Source organism: Galeopterus variegatus, unplaced genomic scaffold (genome assembly GCF_000696425.1).
Source record: "Galeopterus variegatus unplaced genomic scaffold, G_variegatus-3.0.2 Scaffold3360, whole genome shotgun sequence".
In the NCBI taxonomy this organism is placed as follows: domain Eukaryota; kingdom Metazoa; phylum Chordata; class Mammalia; order Dermoptera; family Cynocephalidae; genus Galeopterus; species Galeopterus variegatus.
In genome coordinates, this window is record NW_007729471.1 from 26,494 (window position 1) to 37,335 (window position 10,842).

A 10,842-nucleotide genomic window follows, 5' to 3' on the forward strand; every position below is an offset into this window, starting at 1 on the left:
AAGCTTTTTAGTTTGATAGAGTCCAATTTGTTTATCTTTTCTTTTGTTGCTTGTGCTTTGAGGCTCATATTCATTAACTTTGCGCCCAGACCTAGTTCCTAAAGTGTTTCATCTATATTTTCCCCTAGTGATTTTACAGTTTCAGGTCTTACATTTAAGCCTTTAATCCATTTTGAGTTGATTTTAGTATACAGTGAGAGGTGCATGTCTAGTTTCATTATTCTGCATATGGATATCCAATTTTCTCAGCACCACTTATTGAAGAGGCAGTCTATTCTCCAATGTATGTTTTTGCTGCCTTTGTCAAATATTAGATGGCTGTAAGCCTGAGGGGTGATTTCTGGTTCTCATTTCTGCTCCGCTGGTCCGAGTGTCTATTTTTATGTCAGTAACATGCTGTTTTGGTTACTATAGCTTTGTATTATAATTGAAGTCAGGTGGTGTTCTGCCTCCAGCTTTATTGTTTTTCTCAGGGGTGCTTTGGCTATTTGGGGTCTTTTGTTGTTCCTATGAATGTTGAGATTGTTTTTTCCATTTCTGTGAAGAATGTCATTGGTATTTTGATGGGGATTGCATTGAATCTATAGATCACTTTGGGTAGTATATACATTTTCACAATGTTAATATTTCCAATCCAAGAGCATGGAATGTCTTTCCATCTTTTTGTGTTGTCTAATTTATTTCAACAGTGGTTTGTAGTTCTCATTGTAGAGATCTTTCATTTCCTTGGTTAAATTGATCCTAGGTATTCTAATTTTGTTTGTGACTGTTGTAAATGGTCTTACTTTCTTGATTGCTTTTTCTTTTAGCTCATTATTGGAGAATATAAATGAAACTGATTTGGGGTCATTTATTTTGTATCCTGCAATGTTATTGAAATTATTAACCATCTCTAGGAGTTTTTTCATAGAGTCTTTAGGCTTTCCTCTATATATTATCATATCATCTGCAAATAGGGACAGTTTGACTTCATCTTTTCCAATCTGGATTCTCTTTATTTCTTTCTCTTTCCTGATTGCTCTGGCTAGTACCTCCAGTACTATGCTAAGTAGAACTGGTGAGAGTGAGCATCCTTGTTTTGTTCTTGTTATTAAGGGAAAAGCCTTCAGTTTTTCCCCATTTAGAATGATATTAGCAGTCGGCTTGTCATAGATGGCTTTTATTGTGTTGAGATACTTTCCTTCTATACCTGATTTCTTGAGAGCCTTTATCATGAAGGGATGTTGAATTTTGTCAAATGCTTTTTGAGTGTCTATTGAAATTATCACATGGTTTTTGTCCTTGAGTTTATTGATGTGATGTATCACATTTACTGACTTCTGTGTATTGAACCATCCTTGCATCCCTGGGATGAATCCCACTTGATCACAGTGTGTAATTTTTTTGATGTATTGCTGTATTCTGACTGCTAATATTTTGTTGAAGATTTTTGCCTCTATATTCATCAAGGATATTGGCCTGTAATTTTCTTTTTTTTGTTGTGTCTTTATCCAGTTTTGGTATCAGAGTTATGTTGGCCTCATAGAATGAGTCTAGCAGAATGGCTTCTGTTTCAATTTTTTGGAGTAGTTTGAGGAGAATTGGTATTAATCCCCTTTAAAAGTTTGATAGAATTCATCTGTAAAGCCATCTGGACGTGGGCTTGTCTTTGTTGGAATACTGCTGATTATTGCTTCAATCTCATGCTGTTATTGATCTGTTCAGATTTTCTATCTCTTCTTGGTTCAGTCTGAGTAGTTTGTATGTGTCCAGAAACTTATGCATAACCTCCAGATTTTCATATTTGTTGACATACAGTTGTTTATAATTGTCTCTAAGGATTCTTCATATTTCTGTGGTATCAGTTGTAATGTCTCCCTTTTCATTTCTGATTTTTGTTACTTGGGTCTTTCCTTCCCCCCCTTTTTTTTTTGTTAACCTAGCTAATGGTTTGTCTATTTTATTTATCTTCTCGAAAAACCAACTTTTTGTTTCATTGATCTTCTCTATCATTTTTGGGGTCTCTATTTCATTTATTTCTGCTCTGATCTTAATTATTTCTTTCTGCAATTAGTATTCAGCAATTTAGTATTGATTGCTGTTGTTTTTCAAATTCCTGGAGGTGAGTGTTAGGTCATTAATTTGAAGTCTTTCCATTCTTTTGATGTAAGAGATTACTGCAATAAATTTTTCCCTTAGTACTGCTTTTGCGGTATTGCACAGGTTTTGGTATGATGCATCTTCATTTTCATAGGTTTCAAGAATTTTTTTGATGTCCTGTTTAATTTCTTCTTGGACCCATAGGTCTTTCAGGAGCCTATTTATTTATTTTTATTTATTTATTTTCTCATTAAACTTTGTTTTAATGGGTCTTAAACTTCTGTGACAGATTTTTGGTCAAGTTGTTTCCATTAAAAATTACTGACCTTAAAAACTAATGGCTTAAAACTGCCACACACAAAAGAACAAATGGTCCACAAAACATTCTCTTTTCCTTCTGAAGGTTTTACAATGCATTGTTATCATTAACCAGTCTTTTACCATTACACTTAAATGGACAATTGTGATAAACAGTTCTGAGGCCATTCTTCCACCACTGATTAAGACTGGGGTGGCAGGTATCAGGGATAGTATTAATTTAGCCTCCTGAGCTTTCTGGGCAGATTTGGTGACCTTGCCAGCTCTAGCAGCCTTCTTGTCCACTGCTTTGATGACACCTACAGCAACTTTCTGTCTCGTATTATGAGCAGCAAAACAACCCAGAGGAGGATAGTCAGAGAAGCTCTCAACACACATGGGCTTGCCAGGAACCATATCAAAGATAGCAGCATCACCAGATTTCAAGAATTTAGGGCCATCTTCCAGCTTCTTACCACAATGCTGATCATTCTTTTCCTTCACCTCAGCAAACATGTAAGCAATGTGAGCTGTGTGACAATCTAGTACAGGGGCATAACCAGCACTGATTTGGCCTGGATGATTCAGGATAATGACCTGAGCAGTGAAGCCAGCTGCTTCCATTGGTGGGTCATTTTTGCTGTCACCAGCAACATTGCCACAACAAATATCTTTGACAGACACGTTCTTAACATTGAATCCCACATTGTCTCCAGCAAGAGCTTCATTCAAAGCTTCATGATGCCTTTCAACAGACTTTACTTCAGTTGTAATATTGACTGGAGCAAAGGTGACCACCATGCCAGGTTCGAGAATGCCAGTCTCTACTCAGACCACAGGGACAGTACCAATGCCACCAATTTTGTAGACATCCTGGAGGGACAGACACGAGGGCTTGTCAGTTGGATGAGTTGGTGGCAAGATGCACTCCAGAGCTTCAAGCAGTGTAGTGCCACTGGCATTGCCATCATTTTGGTGACTTTTCATCCTTTGAACCAAAGCATATTAGTTCTTGGCTCCAGCATGTTGTCACCATTCCAACCAGAAATTGGCACAAATGTTTCTGTGTCAGGTTTGTAGCCAATTTTCTTAATGTACATTCTGACTTCTTTAATGATTTCCTCATCTCTCTTCTGGACGTAAGGTGGCTCAATAGAATCCATTTTGTTAACACCAACAGTCAGTTGTTTCACACCCAGTGTGTAAGCCAGAAAAGCATGCTCACGGGTCTGCCCATTTTTGGAGATACCAGCTTCAAACTCACCCACACCAGCAGCAACAATCAGTACAACATATTCAGCCTTATATGTGCCTATAATCATGTTTTTGATAAAGTTTCTGTGTTCTGGGGCATAAATGATAGTCATGTAACACTTACTGGTCTCAAATTTCCAGAGGGAAAATCATTTCCACATATCAATGCCGGTACCACACTGACACTTAGCTTTCAGTTTATCCAAGACCCAGGCACACTTGAAGGAGGCCTTTCCCATCTCAGCAGCCTCCTTCTCAAACTTTTCAATGGTTCTTTTGTTGATCCCAACACATTTGTAGATCAGATGGCCAGTAGTGGTGGACTTGCCCGAATCTATGTGTCCAATGGCGACTACGTTAATATGAGTCTTTTCCTTTCCCATTTTGGCTTTGATTTAGTGGTAGTTTATATGAAACCAGTGTTCTGGTATCAAACTTGTTGCAAAAAAAAAAAAAAAAAAAAAAAAAAAAAAAAGTGGAGCCTATCATCTAGTTTCCATGAATTTGTGTAGTTTTCAGGGTTTTTTTGTTATTAATTATCCAGTTTTAGTTCATTGTGGTCTGAAAAGATATTTGGAATATTTTCAAGTTTTTTAAATTTGCTGAGACTAGATTTGTGACTGAATATGTGGTCTATCCTGGAAAATGTTACATGTGCTGATGAGAAGAAAGTAGATTCTTTAGTTGTTGGGTGAAATGTTCTGTATATATCTGCCAGGTCCAGTTGCTCTAACATGTAGTTTAAATCCTGTGTCTACATCCTAACTGGGGTGAGATGGTATCTCAGTGTAGTTTTGATTTGCATTTCTCGGATGCTGAGTGATATTAAGCATTTTTTCATATGACTGTTGGCCATTTGTATATCTTCCTTAGAGAAATGCCTACTTAGCTCTTTTGCCCATTTTTTAATTGGGTTGCTTGTTTTTTTCTTGTAAAGTTGTTTGAGTTCCTTATATATTCTGGATATTAATCCTTTGTCAGATGTATATTTTGCAAATATTTTCTCCCACTCTGTTGGTTGTCTTTTAGCTCTGTTAATTGTTTCTTTTGCTGTGCAGAAGCTTTTTAGTTTGATATAATCCCATTTATTTATTTTTCTTTTAGTTGCCCATGATTTTGGGGTCGTATTCATGAAGTCTGTGTCCAGTCCTACTTCCTGAAGTATTTCTCCTATGTTTTCTTTAAGAAGTTTTATTATTTCACGGCGTATACTTAATTCTTTAATCCATTTTGAGTTGACTTTAGTGTATGGTGAAAGGTGTGGGTCTAGTTTCATTCTCTTGCATAATCCAAAAGACTATGAACGATAAATGCTGGCGAGGTTGCAGAGAAAAAGGAACTCTCATACATTGTTGGTGGGACACACACACACACCATGGGGGAGAAGACATAACAATTACATTTCCTTGAAGTTGACATGACAAGCATACAGAAAGGATATTGTTGGGTGGGAGGGAGGAGAGGGAGGAGAGAGGGAGGTTTCGGTGATGGGCCACAATAACCAACCACATTGTATATTGACAAAATAAAAAAACAAAAAACCCAAAAATTCCCTTGTAAAAAAGGTAGATCCCAGAAGATCCTAGGAAGTCTCTGCGGCAATACCAGGTATTGTCATTTTCTTTAAAATTGGAAATGACATTACTCACCATTTGGAGAAAAATATCTGTAACTACCCCCTCCCCAAACATCCATACCCCCCCAAAACAAATTTTATATTTCTTTCCAGCTTTTCCAAGTTATGCATCTAAATGCATATTTTTCTAAACCTTAAAAAAATAAATAAAAATAAAATAAATCCTGTGTCTCTTTGTTGATTTGCTGTCTGTAAGTTCTGTCCCATACTGAGAGAGGGGTGTTCAGATCACCCACTATTAATATATTAGGGCTTATTTTTTCTTTAGGTTTGCTTTGTATATCTGGGTGCTCCAGTATTGGTTGCATATATATTTATGATTGTTATGTCTTCTAGCTTGATGGATGCTTTAATCATTATATAGTGGCCTTTTTTGTCAATTTCTATGTTTTTTGGTTTAAAGTCTGTCTTATCTGATAGAAGAATAGCTACTCCTACTCATTTTTATTTTCTATTTGCATGGTATATCTTTTTCCATCCCTTCACTTTTAGTCTGTGTGTGTCTCTACAGGTGAGGTGGGTCTCTTGAAGACGGCATATACTTGGGTCTAGCTTTTAAATCCATTCAGTCAATCTGTGTCTTTTGAATGGGTAGTTTAATCCATTCACGATCTAAAGTAGTTAATGACAGGTATTGTTTACTTCCTGTCATTTAATTGCTTTTTTATTTTTAGATGTTTTAAATATCTTTTGATCATTACTTTCCCTTTTATTTCTCTTCTTCAATGTCAGTTGGAAATTTGAGGTGGCATGATTTAGCTTCTTACTCTTTACCACTGGCATTTTTGTTTTAATGGCAGGTTTTGCTCTTTCTTGTGTAGCCATGATAGTGATCATCATTATTCAGATTCAGGATGCAGGACTCCCTTGAGAATTTTTTGTAGGGCTGATTGTGTGGTGAACTCCCACAACTTGTGATCATCTGCGAAATACACTATTTCTCCCTCATTTCTGAAGAAGAGCCTTGCTGGGTAAAGAATTCTTGGCTGACAATTTTTTTTCTTTTAGTGTTTTGAATATATCATTCCATTTTCTTCTGGCCTTTGGGGTTTCAGTTATGAAGTCTGTGGTTAGTCTGATGGGGGTTCCCTTATAGGTGACTTCTTTTCTCTTGCTGCTTTTAGAATTCTCTCTTTGTCTTTGAGCTTTGCAAATTTGACTATAATGTGTTTTGGAGAGGATCTTTTTGGATTGAATCTGTTTGGGGACCTTTGAGCTTCCTGCATCTGAAGATCTGCCTCTCTCCCTACCCCTGGAAAGTTTTCTGTTATTATTTCCTTGAATAGGTTTTCAATATCTTTTCCTTTCTCCTCCCCTTCTGGAATACCTACAATTCAGATGTTAGAGTGCTTGAGGTTGCCTGCTATCTCTTTTAAATTGTCTTCATGATTTTTAATTCTTTTTTCTTTTTTATCTGCCTGGGTATTTTGAGAAGACCATCTTCGAAATCTGAAATTCTTTCTTCTGCTTGTTGTAGTCTTCTGCTCCAACTCTCTGGTGTGTTTTTTATTTCATTGAATGAATCATTCATTTCTAGGAGCTCTGACACATTCTTTTTTAAGGTATTAATCTCTTTGTAACTTTCCTCCTTCATATTCTGGATACTTTTTTCTTTTTTCCTTGTGTTCTCTAATTGAGTCTTCTTTTATTTCTTCAAGCTTTCTTAACCTTCATATTCTGGATACTTTTTTCTTTTTTCCTTGTGTTCCCTAATTGAGTCTTCTTTTATTTCTTCAAGCTTTCTTAAGATCATTGCTCAGAATTCCTTTTCAGATATTTCAAGGATTTCCTCTTCTATGGGGTCTGGAATTTGTGCATTACTGTATTCCTTTGGTGGAGTCATATCTTCTTGTTTATCTGTAGTTCTAGTATTTTTTCATTGATGATTGGTCATCTGGTAGAGGACTTGATTCTTCTGTTACTCTGGGGTTAGCTATGAGGATAAAGATTTCCTCCTCTATTTGCAGGCTCTACTGGTGACTCTTCTTATCAATGTTGTCAAGTGAGTGGCAGGTTGCATGTAGAGTGGCCCTGGCTGCTACTGTGGTGGTGAACTGTCCTTGTGGTTACAGAAGGTCTGGCAGTGTCTATATTATACCACCTTGGCTCCTGTTTTAGCTTTCCGTGGCTGTAGACTGAGCCCCTGGTGTTGAGCTGGTCTCGGCTCACCTTGGCACCTGCTGGGCTGTGTGCACTTCCCTTCCGCCTGGGGCCTTACCTGGGCCCTGGTGCTGCATGGGTCTTGGCTCACCTCAGTGGCTGCTGGACTGTGGGTTCTTCCCTCTGGGCCTTTGACTGGGCCTTATTTCTTATTTAATATTAAAACTTTCTTCAAGATTTATGAACCAAAAAGTTAAATTGAATAGATTCTAATTTCTTTCACTTATCATCTTGTATTTTATTTCTTTATTCAAGCTCCTGAATATCAAAATTGTTACATGGTATGTGGAAAATATTTAAGAAAATAATTCTTTTGATAGCCTGAGAAATGGTAGATAAAGTTGAATAGCTACATTTATTATAAGTGAACACTATTTTATGAGATATACACTGAAATAACATAAGATTACAAACATAATTTATAGAAAGAAGGGTTAGGATTAGGGTTAAAAGAAAAATTCTTGGGTATAAAGATAACCAAATATCAGGACGAATTATGAACAGCAACTGAATAAACTCTGTTCTTGTGTGTGCCAAAGGTAGAAGAAATATGAGTAACTATCTACCATTGTTAATTTAGACCATGCCCATTTGAATTTTAATATAAATAAGAAATACAAAATTCTAAGAGGGTTCCAAAGTACAATTTTTATACTTCCAACAAGAGGAAAAATGTAACTAAAAGAACATAGTTGCATGATTCTGACCTTCTATACATCAATTTGTATAGGTCAAGTGGTCTCAGCTGGATCCCTTGAATTCAGATAAGTCTAGGCATGTCTTGCCAACTGGGTTAGCAGAGTCAAAATGTGCATGAGGGTTTGTTAGAAAGGGTATAATAACATGCTCACACTTAAGGAAATAAAAAAAGGTGATAAAACAACCAGTGGTTTATGTCTGATATATTAGGCCCTTGGCCTGAGTTCCTCCATTCTTGATGAAATTCCAGGCAAATGAGATGGTCAGTCAGAAAGATCTGTATTTATTAGGACTCTAGTGAGACATTGGAGACATGAGCAATACTGTTTTTGTGGTTAGGTAAGAAAGTGGATGCAAAATGGGAGGGAGGTTCAGTCTATTCAGTGAGTTATGGCTTTAGTAGATAAAAGATCCCATGCATATATATATCCTGTTGATGGTTTTAGCCTCTTGGCAGTGGTGCTGAAAATGCAATGCAGGAGCAGGCAGGAGAGACCACCCCTGCACATTATGCTGTGTATATCTTCAGGACTTCGGCACTGAACAAAACTAGGGTAAATAAAAGAATACCACTAGACATGTAGACAAGTTGTTCCTGAGCACATATAGGACATTATCTGGGAACTCCCAGAAATTATAGAGTATGATGCTTCAGGGTGGTCACAATCCCATATTAATATTTGGAGAAAAGATAACTAGAGAAAGCATGAGTTACACATGGCACTTGAAAACAAAGGTCTCACCTTAGAAGAAAACAGTGATCTAGGTACATAAGACCTGAGTTTCTATGTGTGATGAGTAATTGTCTGCAAGGATAGTGCCTATCCTTTGACTGTGCTGAACAATATATTACCTAGAAACATGGTTTGAAACCCAGTGCAGAATGTTTGTTCTTATATGATTAAGTTTTCGTCAGTTTATGGTATAATTACAGCCAAGAGCAGGTCAGAAATGAATGTCATTAATTGTATATACTGAATAAATATCACTGTACATCACTGAGGCAAACAGAATTCACCCCAGATGGTTCAACTGTTAGGAACGTCAGAGTCATAGACAAAGTGAAGAGAACATGCAAGGGGTGCTGAGGATCTCAAAGACCATTAAGTTTGGAGAAGCATTACTTCTATAGAGATTTAAATTCTGTTATCAGTGATTAGTGATATTGAGAGCCGTGGAAGAGAGGCCGCCTTGTGGTGCTGTGAGGCAATGCAGCTATTGGCAAAGGTACAAAGTCAATGCCAAAACGAGGGAGTAAGGAATTTCTCTCTCCTCCTATCCAGTGGTCTGATGCTTTTGCCTCAACCAGTCAGAAGCCACTAGCTAGGGAACCTGGATGACTGTAGCCTACAGGGATCAGACACCCTTCACCCCCACCTCAAGCACAGAACAGTAAAGAGAAGGGAAGAGGGCTGAGAATAGCACTTGGGAATGGAGACTGGAAATAACTCATAAAGTGAGATAGTAGTAATTTAGACAGAATGATTCAGAACCTGTGTTCTCAATTACTGAGTAAATTCTAGGCTATTCCATTTGCATAAGACACAGCGAGGGCAGAATTTTAATGCAGCCTTGCTAGATACACTCTATACTTTTCCTGTGCAATTTCATAGAACTGATGATTTAGCTCTTTAAAATAGGAGAGAATTGACTTGAATGGACATGACCCCTTTTTGGTAGAGTTGATTAATGAAACAAGTGTTTCTATGTTAGAATATAATTTAATAGTTTAATATAACTTAAGTAGTAGAAAGAAAAAGGAACACAACATTTTTTCAGGCAAGTGTTTTACAATGTCCTTTTATCCTAGACATATTATAAAAACATCCGTGTTCATATTCTAAATGTATGCAAAATACAGTGTCTTGATCTGTACCATGCACAAATACCATGGTTGAATTTACATCCACCTACTTTGCTTAATTAGTGTCATTTTAAATAGCTAAGTAAAGCTTTTTTTTTTCTTAAACAAAAATAGCATCCTGTGAAATGATTGTGTTCAAAATAGAATCTATGTAAAACTCAAAAAACCGAAATAGAATTCCTACAATTCCTCAAATTTAAAATAGTTGGAAATAGCTTTAGTGGGTGTCATGTATCTATCACTTTTTATTGATTTAAGGTCACTTGTTAGGTCTTCTTTGTAGATTACTGAAAAATAAATGCACACCAGAAAAACCTCCTTCTGTAAGTCCAAATATGTAAGACTTATTATTTGATTCAGTTATCTCTAGCTTGCACCCCAGGAATGAAATGAGGTTTTGTAGATGGAGTGTGGTATGTATGAGAGTGTGTGAGTGTATATATATGTGTGTTAGAGACTGCTTATGCATATGGTTAGTGAGTATCTGTTTAGTTAATGTGTATTCTCACCAATGCAGATCTTCCCTTGATTTGCATCCATTTCTAACACAGGCAACAAGAAAAAGCTCACTGAGTTTTGTTTGTGATCAAAAGTCACCTAGGATACTGATCCCATGTTGAAAACTTGTTCTGCAGAGTTGGATAGTTTGTGAAGAAAGAGTAAGTATATTCAAGGAAGGAAAAAGTAGGAAGATTTACTGAATATGAGTAGCCATCATTTACTAAATTACTACATACTCATCCCTTCCTCATCTCCAGAAAGCTGCATTGTTGGTGTTCTCAATGCTAGGAAAAAAAAATAATATTTGTGTGTGTGTGTGTGTGTGTGTGTGTGTGTGTGTGTGTGTGTGTGT

At 36.8% G+C, this 10,842-nt stretch overlaps 1 pseudogene; it reads right to left on the bottom strand.

The window, feature by feature from the left end:
- Positions 1-2,520: 2,520 nt before the first annotated feature.
- LOC103600463 lies at positions 2,521-4,013 on the bottom strand (annotated as a pseudogene).
- Between the last annotated feature and the right edge of the window lie 6,829 nt (positions 4,014-10,842).